The 16,932-nt window shown below is 41.2% G+C and overlaps 1 long non-coding RNA gene across 1 annotated transcript; it reads right to left on the reverse strand.

The window, feature by feature from the left end:
• Positions 1-359: 359 nt before the first annotated feature.
• On the reverse strand, positions 360-13,020 carry LOC134355918 (uncharacterized). Its single transcript, XR_010020218.1, has 4 exons — positions 12,860-13,020; positions 10,673-10,761; positions 6,437-6,736; positions 360-763 (listed from the first exon to the last, which is right to left on the reverse strand). It is a non-coding gene; the product is annotated as an uncharacterized LOC134355918 (long non-coding RNA).
• Positions 13,021-16,932: the final 3,912 nt, after the last annotated feature.

Consider the following 16,932-nt stretch of genomic DNA (forward strand, 5'->3'; position numbering starts at 1 on the left):
CTTCTGAAGGAGATCAGCTCCCTTTTTTTACACCAGGACATACCATTTTTAATTACCAACAAAGTTAACTTAAACCTACACATGAATTAGAATATGATGCACCCCACAATGTAGTTACAATCATATTACAAAATAAACAGAAGTGTCTTTCTTAAATACAGTTGCAAACAACATATACATATTTGCACATCCAAATTAGTAAAGAAATTGAATATCCTGCCATGTATGGTGGGAAAGGCACCAAAAAATCCACTCAAGTGTATCAGCTCAGTTTAGGGCCCTTTACGAGTATATACCAGGGAAGACAATTAAATGCATACCCTCAACACAATGACAGCAGAATGACAAGGCAACGTTTGTGTATGTGTGTGTGTGTAAGGAGTGAGTTTACTGAGTGCTCTCCATCACAGTCTCTAAGCCTAAGGGGTTAGTACACTCTCCCTGTAAATGTGTGGCTAGGGTGAGTGAATTGTGTGCATGCTATGTTGGTTCCAGAAGCCTGGCGAAACTTAAGGGCTGTCCAGCACAATCCTCGCTGATTTGATTTTATGCAGACAACATATTTTATTGTATGACTAATAAATCTAATCTCTAATCTTACGAAATAATAGAATATTCCTTCCACACTAAACTCAGAAGTCAAACCCAAGATCAGATGCTCAATTTAACCTCCCACCTGGAAGCAAATTGCCAAGAGTCCAGATGACTGGAATTTCATCGTCGGCATCCAGGGAGCAAATAAAAAGTTGCAGCTGCTGGAAATCTGAAGGAAAAAGCAGAAATATTATTCAAAATACTCATCAAGTCAGGCAGCATCAATGAAGAGAGTCAAGTACTGCACAATCGTCATCTTAGATAATAACTTTCCACTAGGACCAAAGGTGTTGCATCTCTGGAATTGTCTACGCTGGAAGGCTGTTACATCTAGATCACTGGAGGTAGGAGAAGTAAATTCTGTTTTAATAGTTGGAGGAACTGAGGTCTATGAGGAACGGGTGCCAGAGAGGAGATCGATCTCAGAGCAGATCAACTATATTCATATTGACTAGCAGGACAGGTTTGAGGGGTTGAGGTATCCTTCCTATTCCTTCTATTTGCTTGTATTCTTGTGAGACAACAGTGACAACTATTTAGCTGTAGAAAAGTGACCCTGTGGTATGTATTTGCCTTTGGGGAAATGAGTGGGATGCTCAAATTCTGCACGCTCTGTGACGGCTCACTGAAATCAACGTATGATTGAAATTGCCTTGCTTCTGTGACTCGTTCAACAGAAACCTGACAGAATGAGACTTTACTTCCTGGAGTGTTTCAATCTTGTGCAGGATCAAACAAGTCCTGGCACAATAACTGTCCATTAGTTGTAGAAATGCCCATCATTTTCCAGTCAGTTGCTAATTAAAAGCCCAAAGGATCCAACTGAAAGCTTGTCAAACTGTGACATGTTGAGTTGGGTTAACCTTTGGGGCATAGATGGGTTACGTTTAAGGAGATGCTGAAACAGCCACTGTACACAGCCTGGGAATGAAATGCAGCAAATAGAAAGTTGGAAGGGACAGAGCCAATTGCACAGCTTTCCGAGACACTCCAGACAAGAACTTGTGGATTAAACTAAAGGGATAACACAAGAATGGGCATTGTGGTTCCCCATTGATCTAACACTCATCTCTGTCAAAATGATTGCAATAAAACGTCCTCTAAATCACTGAACAAGAAAAGACTATTAATCCCAACAGCCCCACACCTCTTACATATCCAGATATATCCTACCCTATCACAAATTCTACCCATCCACTTAATATCCTTCATAAGCAATGTACAATCTTCTATGTTTTGGCAGGAATATTAAATTGTTCTCAAAAGGATGGACATTTTAGCCTTGGTTTACACCATTAAGGAGAGTCATTCCTCAACCAACAGCAAAAGTGAATTGTCTGATCAATAAAGAGACCAACTTGTTTCTGAGTGCTGCAATTAGATATGATCTTTGTTTGACACCTATCCACACCTAGCACAGACAGGAAGCGAAAGAGGAGAGCTGAGGGAATGATGCATGAACAGAATAAGGGAAAAATGTCAGGGAATTAAAGTTATAGAGTCATTGAGTCATAGACCACTACAGTACAGAAACAGGCCCTTCAGCCCATCTAATCCATGCCAAACATCAACCTGCACCTGGACCATAGCCCTCCATACCCCTGTCATCCAGGTATACTTATCTAGACTTCTCTTAAATGTTGAAATCAAACCCATATCTATCACTTCTGCTGGCAGCTCATTCCAAACTTACACAACCCTCTGAGTGAAGAAGTTCCTCCTCATGTTCCCCTTAAATATTTCATCTTTCACCCTGAACCCATGACGTCTCATTCAAGTCTCACCCAACCTCAGTGGAAAAAGCCTGCTTGCGTTTACCCTATCTGTACCATTCATAACTTTGTAAAACTCTATCAAGTCTTCCCTCATTCTCCTATACTCCAGGGAATAAAGTCCTAACATAGAACATAGAACATAGAAATCCACAACAAATTACAGGCCCTTCGGCCAATAATGTTGTGCCGACCATGTAACCTTCTCTAGAAACTGACTTTCCCTCGTGCATAGCCCTCTATTTTTCTAAGCTCCATGTACCTATCGAAGAGGCTCTTAAAAGACCCTATTGTATCTGCTTCCACCACTGCCGCCAGCAATGCATTCCACGCACCCACCATTCTCTGCTCTTTGTGTGAAAAACTTACCTGGACATCCCCTCAGTACCTATTTTCAAGCACCTTAAAACTATGCCCTGTCATGTTAGCCATTTCAGCCCTGGGTAAAAGCCTCTGTCTATCCACACAATCAATGCCCCTCATCATCCTATACACTTCCATAAGTTCACCTCTCATCCTCCGTCACTCCAAGAAGAAAAGGCCAAGTTCACTCAACCTATTCTCTTAAGGTACGCCCTCCAATCCAGACAACATCCTTGTAAATCTCCTCTGCACTCTCTCTATAGTATCCACATAACCTATTCAACCTTTCCTTATAATTCTGGTGCTCCAGCCCCAGCAGCATTCATTTGGATTGTATAGTGGAATTTGCTGCAATCTCACAGCCCCAGTGACATAGGTTCCGTTCTGAATTTTGCTTCCATCTGTGTGAAAATTGCACATTTTCTCTGCGATGGCTTCCCTTGTTTGATCAGTTTTTATACCACATACCAAAGTTATGCCGTTTAGTAGCTTAATTTGCTTCTGTAAATTACTCCTAGTGTAGATGTGGTATTTTCCTTTTTAAGAAGGAAAGACAAATGATATGTCTGCATAAAAATATGTAAATATCATGTCTGTAGCATAATGACATCATCATTCTTATGACATAAGCATAAGTGACCGTTCTTGCAGTAGATGACATAACCTTGCTTCCAAAGATTCTGGTTATCATCTAGACTTGTATTTAGCACTTAAAACCAACTTCCTGTAAATACACCAGACCACCTGTCAACTCTCACTGAATCTCCCTCTCTGCCCTGCCCAGCTGTCCCTTTTCTTACCCCAAGTATAGGAGAATAAAGGTGGAGATGATAGTTAAGTGAGAGAGAAAATGTCTTAGTGGCGTAAGAGAGGGCATGGGATTGATGGAATTAGAAGCTGGCACTGACTCAGTGGTTAAGCACGCTCCTTTCAGCTATAAGAAGATATGAATCTGAGTATTTTTTCTTTCATGCATCCTGTCTTCTAACATTTTTACTTTTTGCCTTTCTGTTTATTTTTCATTTTCTCTCTTTGCACTGCTCTTCATACAGCTTTGTCCGAGTTACTCTTTTCTATCTTGCCCTCTGTTTTTCTTTGATACGGCTTTTTTTTCCCTCTCCCGCTGGATATCTTTTACGGTAAGGTATAACCTTGCGGTTTACTTCTTGCTTATCTCCATGTGCTTCAGTTTATATTTCTGTTTCACTTTATTTATTTCTATACTTCTCTGTCCAGTTTTCTGTTATATTTGAAAAGTCATAAAAACATATAACAATTATATTGTCATATATGTGATACAAATATGTCATTCATTTACAATAAAGTGACTACACCTCTCCTGAATCTCTTAATGTCTTCCAGAGCCTTCCATGTTGCAAAGGCTTTCAGACCATTTTAAATGCCCTACAACTGACAATGTACATAGATTCCACTAAGGGAAAAGAAAATAGTGGTAGAAAGATTTTCACAGACTTTTGAGTAGCTGAAAAATATGGCAGGCACAAATAGAATATGGCAGAAACAGTGACTGCTATATTTGGTTGAACTGAAAAGTATTACAAAAAGAAAGAGATTTCCAACTGTGCATTGGGAATAGATTCACAAGAGGAATGAACAATGAACCAGTCTAGGTTGTAAAGCACAAAGAACCTCATGTTTGATTATTGTTTCAACTCAATTGAAATCAGAGTGAAAAACACTCAAGAATGCTATCCACTCTTGGGCTTACCTTACTCATTTTCAGGATCTGGATGCTGCTGGCATGGTCAGTGCCAATAAGATAGAGGAGCAGAATTCGGCCACTTGGCCCATTGAGTCTGCTCTGCTATTTCATCATGGCTGATCCAATTTTCCTCTCAGCCTCAATCTCCTGCCTTCTCCCCATATCCCTTCATGTCCTGACCAGTCAAGAATCAATCAACCTCTGTCTTAAATGCACATACAGACTTGGCCTCCGCAGCTGCCTGTGACAAAGAATTCCACAGGTTCACCACTCCCTGGCTAAAGATATTCCTCCTCATCTCTGTACTAAAAGGACGCCCCTCTGGGTCCTCTGGTCTTAGACTCTCCCATTATAGGAAACATTCTCTCTACATCAACTCTGTCAAGGCCTTTCACTATTCAATAGGTTTCATTGAGGTCACCCCTCATTCTTCTGAACTCTAGTGAATGCAGGTCCAGAGCCATCAAGCTCTCTGCATACGTTCAATCCTGGAATCATTTTCGTGAACCTCTATTGAACCCTGTCCAGTTTCAGCACATCCTTTCTAAGATAAGGGGCCCAAAACTGGTTGCAATACTCCAAGTGAGGCCTCAGCAGGGCTTTATAAAGTCTCAACATTATATCATTGTTCTTATATTTTAGTCCTCTTGAAATGAATGCCTTCCTCGCCACAGACTCAACCTGCGCCCATAATTTCCCTCACAGCTGAGCTTTAGAAATACCTGCTGCCATTCTAGTAAAGCATTTCCAGTAATGCGTAGTGGTTAGAGCAACACTTTACAGCACCATTGATCAGTGATTACTGTCTGTAAGGAGTGTGTTCACTCTCCCTGTAACTATGTGGGTTTCCTCTGAGTGCTCCAATTTCTTCCAACATTCCAAAGGCGTACGAGTTGGGTTAGTGAGTTGTGGGGAAACTATGTTGGCGCCTAGAGCATGGCGATACTTGCAGGCTGCCCCCAGCATATCCTTGGACTGTGTTCATCGTTGATGCAAAAGGATGCATTTCACTGTATATTTCAATGTGCATGTGACATATAAAGCTAATCTCTAATCTCAGTTCTACAGTGTTGTTGGACATTGAGTTTCAGGATTTAGAGTTAGTGGTGATGGAGAACCTGCAATGTTCTTCCAAGTTGTGACAGGCTGCGGCTTGGAAGGCAGCCTGCAGGTGACGGTAGTCTCATAAACTGCATGCCCTTGTCCTTTCTACTGGTGGAGACATTGAATTTGAGTGGTACTATCAGTGTGACATCAATGGATAAACACAGTACATGTTGTAGAAGGTACACTTTGTATCTTCTGTACAGTGATGGAAAAGGTTAATGTTTGGCGTGGCGGATAGGTAACAGGCCACTAAACTGCTTTGCCCTAGATTGTCTCAAGCTTCTTGTGTGTTGTTGGAGGCACATTCATCCATGTCGGTGGAGAGTAATCCATCATACACCTGACTGGTGTCTTGAAGATTGTGAAGAACAAATTCAGCCAAAATAAAAGTGTCAGAGGTCCGAGAATGACAAATAGTTATGGTATATACAGTAATGAGATGGAACAGTCGGCAGTTGGTACAAATTAGAGGTAAGGTTACTAGTGCTCACATTGACCAAGTACTGTAATTGATTTGAATGGGCTGAAGAAACATATAATCATGAGAGCAAGTAGTAGCTCTAAAGCAAGGGACCTCGAGACTATTAGGAATGTCAGAATAGCTGAGCAAATCAGGTAATAGTCTGAACTGTAATAGTTTTGCTTTTCTAAGAAGGAAAGAAATGTGATAGATCTGTATAAGAAATATGTAAATATTGTGTTTGTAACATAATGATATCATCATATGGGTGACATAAGCTTAAGTGACAGAAAAATAATGACATCATATGTGTGACATAAGCATAAGTGACAGTTCTTGCAGTAGATTACAAAGCCTTTATTCCAAAGTTTCTGGTATCACCGAGACCTTATTATATTAAGCATTTAAATGACTTACCTCCAAATACACAAGACCATCTGTTATCTCTCTCCACCTGTCTCTTTATTGATCTGTTTCTTTCTCGGACTCTCTCTCCAACTTGTACATTTTCTTGCCAGTTCCTTTGTCCCGTCTCTATCTGTTTGTTTCTGCTTATGTGTCTGTTTTCTTTCTGCGATTCTCTTTTTCCGTTGTTTCTCTGCCCATCTCTATCTTCCTTTGTGCATACTCTTCTCTCACTTCAGAGTGTGTTATACACTGGCGCAGCACACAGGAGGTTAACTGCAAGACTTACATGACTAATGCTTCGAGCCTTTCCTGAAAGAAAAAAAAAGCCCCACACCATCAAAGGTTGTGGAGAATCCTTTTAGTCAGTGACACAGAAAATTCCCATCTTGAGCTATTGGAGTAACAACAAACAAGGCCATAACTACAGCTGCATAAATTTACCCACATAATGTGGTGCCCCAGAGGCTGTGGATCAACAAACTTCATGCTTGAACAAGGAAAAAAAGGATAAGGCTTTCAATGAAACCAGCACAATCCAAATCACAGCCAATTTGCAATTAAAAAGGGAAAAGAGATAGACACAGGTCTACTCAATTAATCAATTGGAGCATTTACATTGACAGTTTGATGGAAAGTTAGTACAGGAAATGGGAACTTTGCCATATATTAACTAGACACTTACACATGCATAAATATATAGCGTAAGAAGAGAAGAAAGTGATGGTTACAAAATAAGAAGAAAGAGTTAGAGCTGTTTCATATAAAAGATCATGGCAAACTCATTGGCTGTTGATCTAATGATTTCATGGTGGCTGGTAGCCCAGATGCTGGTGTTTCAGCACCTTCCGCACCAGTTATGCCACAGACTGCTCTGCTTAGAGCAAGAATGATACTGCAGTTTCTAGCTTTCTTCTCAATTGACACAGTGGTTGGGTTTCAAAGTGAGTAATTCCAGTCTGGAGACAAACACCAATCCAGCAAGAGTGAATCCTGTCCATCAAAAGCAACTTCTGGACACCTTGAAGTTGTGTATAAGGTGCTCTTGTCCAATTACTCTGCTCATCATCATGCCTTGCAGCAGTAGAATATTTTCTTCTGAAGTCGTGCAGTATTAGAGCTGTGTGATATAGAAAACTGGTAAAATATCGGTCCTATTGCAAGGTGTTCTTCCCACAGATGCTGCTCGACCCAGTGAGCTCCCCCGGCAGATTGCTTGTTGCTCCAGATTTCAGCATCTGCACTCTCCGGTGTTTCCAAGGTGGAACAGTCACGTAGCAGTTAATGCAATGCTTTACAGTATCAGTGCTCAATGACTGGGGTTCAGTTCCCATCGCTGTCTGGAAAGAGTTTGTACGTTCTCTCCATGGCCATATGTGTTTCCTCTGGGTGCTCCAGTTTCATCCTGCAGTCCAATGACATATGGTTTAGGGTTAATAAGTTGTGGGCATGCTGTTGACCCCAGATTCATGGAAACACTTGCCGGCTGCCCCCAGCATATCCTCAGACTGTGCTGGTCATTAAAGTAAATGACGCATTACACCGTATCACAAACGGGTCTCATAGATGCTGCCTGGCCCGCTGAGTTCCTCCAGCATTTTGCGTGTGTTGTATGACACTGCATGTTTTGGAATCTTGATGTACGAGTGACAGATTAATCTAATCTTTAATCAGTCGATTGAGTGTTCTGTGCTCCAATGCACACAAAGATTGGCAATTTATGAGGTGTTATCTCAGGAGATTATAGTCGCTGTGATGTCCTACTTAAAGATGAATAACCAAATGGCAACCCTTCTATGAGAAACTGATTGTGATTACTGCTCCACAAAGGAAGAGTTGGGTTGATACATTGATTTATAGTTCAATCAGCTTGTTTGGGAAGCTTTGAATACCTTGATACCTTGAATGGTAAGTTTAAGAGGAAATTAAAGATAGATTTTTTTTCCTTTATAAGGGTTCAAGCTTATAGATCACTTTCAGTGTTAGGAAATGGAACAAAAATCCGTAATTTCAAGAAGTAATTAAATTCAAGAAATAACTACACAAGTTACAAAATGAATCAGAATTACCAGAAATTAACAATGGAAATACTATAATTACTTAGACTAGATGGGACTTTCTCCTGCCTGAAACTATTATTCTTTATTATGTTATACCTGTATTATAGATAGTTTGGCATAGGTACCACATATTATTTAATACATGCAGTATAATAATTTATGATCGCAATTAAAAGGATTTGGCCATTAGCATTCTGGGCCTACTTTCCTTTTCAATAGGTCCATTGAAGACCCTTCATCTTTTCACCTCATTTCCCAATTCTCATTGTGTCCAAAAATCTATTTGGTTTAGCAGTGAATATGTGGAGACTTTCACAGGCTTACAATGCCAGAGAAAAGGACTTCATCCTTTCCTCACTCAGTCTCTCAGACCGAAACGTTGACTGTTTATTCCTTTCAGTAGATGCTGCCTGACCTGAAGAGTTCCTACAGCATTTTCTGTGTGTTTCTCTGGATTTCCAGCGTCTGCAGAATCTCTTGCATTCATCCTTTCCTCAGTCCGAGATTGCCAACTTTGATCTTGACACAGTACCCCTCACTTACAATTTACAAGCCTCTCAAATTTAGCCTGATATTTCCTCTCAGGGTCTTCTCCACCTCAGTATCTTGCACTTTTCAAAATTCCAATGTGCATAATAGTCATAGTCATACTTTATTGATCCCGGGGGAAATTGCTCTTCGTTACAGTTGCACCATAAATAATAAATAGTAATAGAACCATAGATAGTTAAATAGTAATATGTAAATTATACCAGTAAATTATGAAATAAGTCCAGGACCAGCCTATTGACTCAGGGTGTCTGACCCTCCAAGGGAGGAGTTGTAAAGTTTGATGGCCACAGGCAGGAATGACTTCCTATGACGCTCGGTGTTGCATCTCGGTGGAATGAGTCTCTGGCTGAATGTACTCCTGTGCCCACCCAGTACATTATGTAGTGGATGGGAGACATTGACCAAGAAGGCATGCAAATTATACAGCATCCTCTTTTCTGACACCACCGTCAGAGAGTCCAGTTCCATCCCCACAACATCCCTGGCCTTATGAATGAGTTTGTTGATTCTGTTGGTGTCTGCTACCCTCAGCCTGCTGCCCCAGCACACAACAGCAAACATGATAGCACTGGTTACCACAGACTTGTAGAACATCCTCAGCATCATCCGGCAGATGTTAAAGGACCTCAGTCTCCTCAGGAAATAGAGACGGCTCTGACCCTTCTTGTAGACAGCCTCAGTGTTCTTTGACCAGTCCAGTTTATTGTCAATTCGTATCCCCAGATATTTGTAATCCTCCACCATGTCCACACTGACCCCCTGGATGGAAACAGGGGTCACCGGTACCTTAGCTCTCCTCAGGTCTACCACCAGCTCCTTAGTCTTTTTCACATTAAGCTGCAGATATTTCTGCTCACACCATGTGACATATTAAGCTAATCTTAATATTTCTTCATCACATGGCATGAATTATATATACATCATGCAATTGCTACATTGCAATCTATCATATGGCAGGTATATTTCTAAATGTAGTTTGTACACAGCAATGTGTAACAAATAGTTTGTCATGAATACTATATGCTATAAACTAAAGCTTTATGTACTGTATAACATCCATTAGATAGCGGATGTCAGAGTGACATTATTGAAATATTACTTTGAATAATATTGATCAATGCTCTTTGCCATTTCAGCACTGTTATGCTTTGTATCTTCAAAACATTAAACTAATTGAAAGGAAGATATGGGAGACCAAGAATACAGGTGTAACTTCAAGTTTACTTTAATCAAGACACGCACCTATCACGTGGTAGCGTAATGACATAGGCAATTAATGTATTTTTACATGCAACTTGTAACTAATCATTTAATTGAACAAGAATGCTTAATTAAAGAATATATATACATACAAGAATACTCAAATATTATTGAAATAGTGAATACGCAACAATCACATTTGTTTTCAATCAGCAACAAGAGAAAATCTGCAGATGCTAGAAATCCAAGCAACACACACAAAGTGCTGGAGGAACCCAGCAGGCCAGGCAGCATCTGTGGAAAAGAGTACAGTCGAAGTTTCGAGCTGAGACCCTTCAGCAGGTGTGTGTGTGTTGGTTTTAATCAGCCTTGTTAATGAAGTAGATGAGAAAATGGACCACAGTCAGGAACAATAATTTTCAACATTGTCACTTACCATATTTGTGCCACTAAGAAACTGGAGCCCAATAGTGACAAGTTATCTTGATCTTGCATTACATGGAGATCATTACATGAAACTGATTCCTATGGAGTAAAGAAGTCCTGAGTACATTGAGCTGAAAGCAGAAAAGAACTGTTCATTCGGGGAAGGTTCTGCTATTCTAGTAACTCCAAAAGAAGTTGACACACATACACGAAATTAACTTAGGGCAAATTGCACACTTGGCTGACAATTATTGGGAGATTGAAATTCTAATTAACAATAAAATTCTAGTTAGACCACACTTGGAGAACTGTATTCAGTTCTAGTCACTTTATTGTAGGACGGATATGGACGCTTTGGAGAGGGTGCAGTGGAGATTTAACAGTATGCTGCCCAAATTAGACAGAATGTCTTATGAGGAAAGGTTGAGCATGTTAGGACTTTCCTCTTTGGTGTGAAAGATAATGAGGGGTGACTTGATAGAGGTGTATAACATGATAAGATGCATTGATAGAGTGGAGAGCAAGCACCTTCTTCTGTGGGGGGGGGGGGATGTCTAATACCAGAGGGCATAAATTTAAGATGATTGGAGGAATATATAGGGGGATGTCTGAGCAGGTTTTTAAAACAGAAAGTGGTAAGTGCCTGGAACACACTGCTAGGAGTGGTGGTAGAGGAGATTCTTCAGAGAAACTTAAGATGCTCTTAGGTGGGCACATGGATAAAAGTAAAACGGCGGTCTATGCAGGAGGGAGGCATTAGATTGATCTTAGAGCAGGTGAAAAGTTTGGCCCAACATCATGGGCCAAAGGGCCTGTAATGTGCTGTACTGTTCTATGTGCTGTGTTAATTCACAATCAGGTTCATTCTCTATATTCATAGACTGTTCAGGATTTAGCACACCCCTGTCCTGCCCCAGACCAGTTCACTTTCACTGTCTTTGTGCTCTCTTTCCATCCCTTTGAGTTTTTTGTCTGCTTCATAAACTCCAGACGCTAACCCCATGAAGCATGTGGTACCACTCCCATGCTCTGGGATGCTGTTACAGAAAGTGAAGCACTCCATCCATGTTCCCTGCAACATGAGGGAGTGCCGAACTGTTGGAGGGGTTGCATTAGAGACATAGGACAAGCATTCATTCAGTGCTGCACAGTTGCAGGGATGATGCAGAGAGAATCCGGAAACATGTTAAGTCGTGGCTATCCTTCGAGGTCGAGGATGATGGTCTTCATTCTGAAGAAGTGGCCCACAGAGCGAAGACGCCTGTGCGTGTATTTGTTTAACATGTGCTTGATGTTGCACTCCAAGAAGCACACGATACTTCACAAATCAACCATCTGATTCCAATGGCATGGAAATCACGATGATTGGAGCTGATGGATCTGTTGCAGCCTTCATCCGCCTTCACAGCTGTTGAGTTCAAAGTAACTTCGTCTGCCTGTTCCACCGTTGAGGTCTTGGTTGGATTGTTCTTTGTCAGGGACCTCACCCTCAACCTTACTGCCATGGGTGACCCTACCAGGAGCATAGCTCCAGACGGCATTGCTCTCAGGATCACAGGACCACACAAACTTCTCTACCACGACATGGTGACAATCCACACGTTAACTACCTGCTCTGTGTTGAAGGAGTTCTTTACTGTTCGAAGACCAGAGTGGAAGTCTTCCTGCAGAATGTCGTTTACCTCAATCTTGGAAAAGCTGAGGCAGTGAATATGTATTCCATCAGCGAGAGATCTAGATGGGATGCGATGTCTCTGAAGTTCCCGTGTGAATAGAAGAAGGGTATACTTCCTGCCCTGAGGGTTCTGTCCCAGTCTTAATGAGTAGCCATGACCATAATGCTGCTTCCACTAATGGAGAGTTGTTCATGATGCCACTATGAATGCACCCATTTATCTCAGAAAATATCCCGTAACAGTTGAAACACTAGATGGTGTCTGAACAGCCAGCAGTCGGTTCTGATGCTCCTCAATTCGGATTCCCAAAATCAGCTAAGCTAGCAAAAAAAATCAACAAAACACCAGAATTTCCTGGGAGACATTCACAACAGGAATGTCTGAAGCACTGCATTTGTTCCTTGAATAGCGACATAACCAACTCACTCGTTCAATTGTTGGAATGTGTCCATATGCTCAACAACATGTCCTTCAATTCCACACATTTTCTCTAGATTAAAAGTGTAGCAATAGGTACTTACATGGACTGTGTTTTTAAGTTGGATTTGCAAAACAATCCTTGTTCCAGGCTTCTTTGGGATGACACCCTCAAAATCTTTCCAAAATAAATGAGACTGAATTATTACACATCTGACTGTACATACAGACAAAACTCGAAAATGTTATCAATTTTGCTGTCAAATTCTCCCCTGTCCTCATGTTTCCATGGTCAATCTCTACAAAGAAATTTGGTTTCACTTCAAATGTATTCTATTATTTGGTAGTGGAGTGGTTCACGCAACCCTATTGCAGCATGGGGTGTTCTAGAGTTGTGTGTTGAATTTCAGCGCCTCCTTGTGGAATGCATTGGTTTTGTCCGGGTCCTCCAATTTCCTCCCACAATCCAAAGACATACTGGAGAGGTTCATTGGTCATTGTAAATTGTCTCAAGATTAGGTTCCAGAAGGGCAAACTCCACGCCATATCACTAAATAAAAATCAAATAAATATTATTTGTAGGGCACTAGGTTGTACTGAGGTTGTGAATGTTATCCTACCAATATAAGTCTTTCATCACCAATTAAATGTCAATGGAGAACCTGCAGTTGATTGTGTCTGACCAGCCTAGAAAAACATTACAACTAGGAGCTAATCTTGGGTTGGGCATGAGTAGAAATTTCAATCGAACTAAATTTTAGAAGTTGGGCACATTGCACAACTCCTACCATATTGAAGTCTTGACACAAGAAGAATTTTTACATCATTTTTCTTGGATTTAATTTTAATTGCATGAACCAAGACTTTGCTAACCCTGAGTTCTCATTATTGATGGGAAGGGGGAGCTGATAACATCTGATATGAAAGGATATGAACATGGTCCATCACTGACAAATCAAAGTAAGCATCCCCTGATCAGGAACATTGTTATGTATTCGTTTATATTTTGACCCTTACGGGTTGCTGCCGAGATTTCTGTGTTCTATGCACTAAACTAATGCACGAGGCATTCTGGATAAATGACTTACAAGCAAAATAAAGAACTGTGTGTTTGTTCCTCATCTGTCCGTCTCTCCTGTATGTTATTCACAGCCACCCGGCTTCCCAGTACCACAAACATTACAACTGGTGATGAGGTGACAAGTCCTTTATTGCCTTGTTCTCCTCAGCAAGGAAAGGCCATGTGCAACACTGGCGGTATACTGCTGTGCAATCTGGGTGAGCAAAAAGAAGTCGCCGCTCACCGCAAGTAAACGACTTCAGGAAGGATGGTGAGTGAAGAATCCGAAGGGATAGAATGAGAATGGGATGGTTAAATGAAACAAATAAGAGAAGGAGAGAAAGACAGATAAGACTAGTTAACATTTCTAGAAGGTGATTGTGATTGAAAATATGCTTGGAAGTATGGGGTCGTATGACGAAACATCAGAGCAATGAAGTTCATATATTGAAAGGTTTGAATATTTTCACCGGTGGATCAAATTTCAGATGATATTCATGTTCCAACTTTCTGACTAGGATGGGTGCAAAAATTTAATTTATTACGCAGTCTAATGCAACTTGTTAAGCCTGGCGATAAGCCTTATGAGGACATAATTAATGTCTTAAAAGACCACGATTCACCTAAATGTTTAATTATTGATGAGAGATTTAGACTTCATAAAAGGAATCTGAAGAATGGAGTGTCTATTTCACAGTCTGTGGTAGTGCTGAAGCAATTGTCTGAACATAGTGATTTTGGGCGGTCACTGAATGACATGTTATGTGATAAGCTCGATGTTGTCTGTGTAGTGAAGTGATTCAGAAACATTTGCTTACAGAATACAGGCTAAAGGCCAATTTAGACTTGTGCGTCAAATCCACGCCGTAGGTACGGCATAGCCGCGTACCCTACACCGTACCCTACACCGTAGCCTGACGTGCACCTCCCCAAAAATGTAACTATGTGTTGTGTTGACACAGACCACAACAACTGTGACTGGTCCGCTTGGTAGCATCGCATTTCCTCCTACGTTGCAATAGCTTCCCACTGGGCGACTGAAGGGCAGGGAAGGAACTCTGGCTGCAATGCTTTCCATAAGGCTTTACAGACCTCCGAAATTATGGAGGACCCTGTGCTTGACGCTAGTTTGTAGCTAGCTGCTACAGCTTGTTGACTTCCACCTGAAGCTAAAACTTGAATGGTGATTGCCAGTCTCTGAGTATACTGTGCGTACACTGATGTGAAATAAATGGTTGGAGGCAATGAACCAAATCGTCAAATCTACCTGCCGACATCCGAAAATATTTGAAATGCATTTCCTCGTCCATGTCTCTCAGTGGCCGGACAAGCACAGGAAATTCACCCTCTTTCAGTTTCAGTCGCCATTGTTTGAAGTTTGAGTTTCTTTGTGTTGAGTTTCAACGCAAAGAAACTCAACACAGTGGCATAGAAACCCCACCGCCAACTAGTGTTTTGGTGGTGAATTGCAGAGCGACGCAGACACACCAACGCACAAGTGTAAATGCTCACAACGGCGTAGCCCACTTGCGTAGGCTACGGCATAAGCTAGTACACACAAGTATAAATCAACCTTATTATTACAGAAGGCAATTAAGATTAGTCCATCTAGGGAGATGGCAGCTAAAGATGCACTGCTATCACGCACATCTTCCCAAGTTCATAAAGAATGTTGGTATAAGGATTTAGACTGACGAAGCTGTGGCAAGAAGGGACATACTGAATGTACCTGTAAAAGTAAAAAGACACTGTCAACCAGGAATAATGCAAGAAAAAAAATACTTTTGGAAAAACAAAATGAAGCATACTAAGGATGGACTGAGTGACTCTCATTCTGCGGCTGAAGAAGATTTGCGTGTTTTGTCTGTTTCAGGGCACAAAGACAGCTACTGGGAAACCCTTTGGCAGAATGGGATCACCTGAGGATACAAGCGGACAAGGGTGCTGCAGTATTGCTGGTGTCAGAGACAGCTTACAAGGAGAAGTTGCAGTATTTCACCCCAGAAGGGGCAAAGTTGGCTTTTAAGGCTTATGGTGAAGTTGTTCCAGTGAGTTAAGTGGTCCATCTTCCAGTGAAGATTAATGAACAGAGAAAGAAACTTTCACTCTGCATTGCTAATGGTAGTTATCCAGCATTTCTGGGCCACGTGATTGGAGCAGCTCAAACTCAGCTTGCAATAAGTGCACTTGATTGGTGGGAGCACTGATCTACAAGAGAAATCGAAGACACACGCAGAAGTATTCAACAGTGAATTGGGCAGTATGAAAGGAACTGTTAAACTGGCTGTTAAACCTGACACAAAGCCCAACTGCCTGAAGGCGTGCCCTCAAGCCAAAGGAAGAGACTGAATTGGAAAGACTAGTCCAGAGTAAGGTGTGGAACCACTGTGTGCAAGTAAATAGACAGCTCTAGTGGTTCCTGTCCTAAAAAGGAATGGGTCTTTAAAGATTTTTGGGGACTCCAAGGTAACCATTACCTCAGTTCTTACAGCTGAACAACACCCCCTTCCCCTCACTGACAACATTTCTATGGGATTGGCTGGAGGACAGACAATTAGCTAGACTGAGTTGTGTCAAGTATATTTACAGATGCATGTGGGGACTGAGTCACAAGAAATGTTGATCATAGTGATTCACAAAGGAATATTCAGGTACCAATGGCTTCATTTGGCACCACCTCAACTCCCCTACTATTACCAGAAACAATGGACCAGATCCTCAGTGGCTTGACAAGGGTGCAATGCTGATTGGATGACTTACTCATCATGGGGAAAATCAGTGTGAGCATGTACAAAACTTGGAAGCTATACTACAAGTACTCAAGGGGTATGGGCTAAAAGTCTAGAAAGACAAGTGTAAGTTGTTTCAAACTTCCATTGAATATTTGGGCCATGTGAACAACAACTCAGGGCTTTGCAAAGCACCAAAGTCAGTTGTGGAGGCTCCATCACCACAGAATGTAAGACAATTAAGATCTTCCTTAGGATTGCTAACATACTACGCAAAGTTTGCTCCTAACCTAGCAAAAATGCTGAAACCACTTCATGAGCTTTCAAATAAATCAACACACTGGCAGTGGACTGAGTGAACTTTTAAAAAGGCCAAAAAGAGCTTTGA

Source organism: Mobula hypostoma, chromosome 13, assembly GCF_963921235.1.
Source record: "Mobula hypostoma chromosome 13, sMobHyp1.1, whole genome shotgun sequence".
Classification (NCBI taxonomy): Eukaryota; Metazoa; Chordata; class Chondrichthyes; order Myliobatiformes; family Myliobatidae; genus Mobula; species Mobula hypostoma.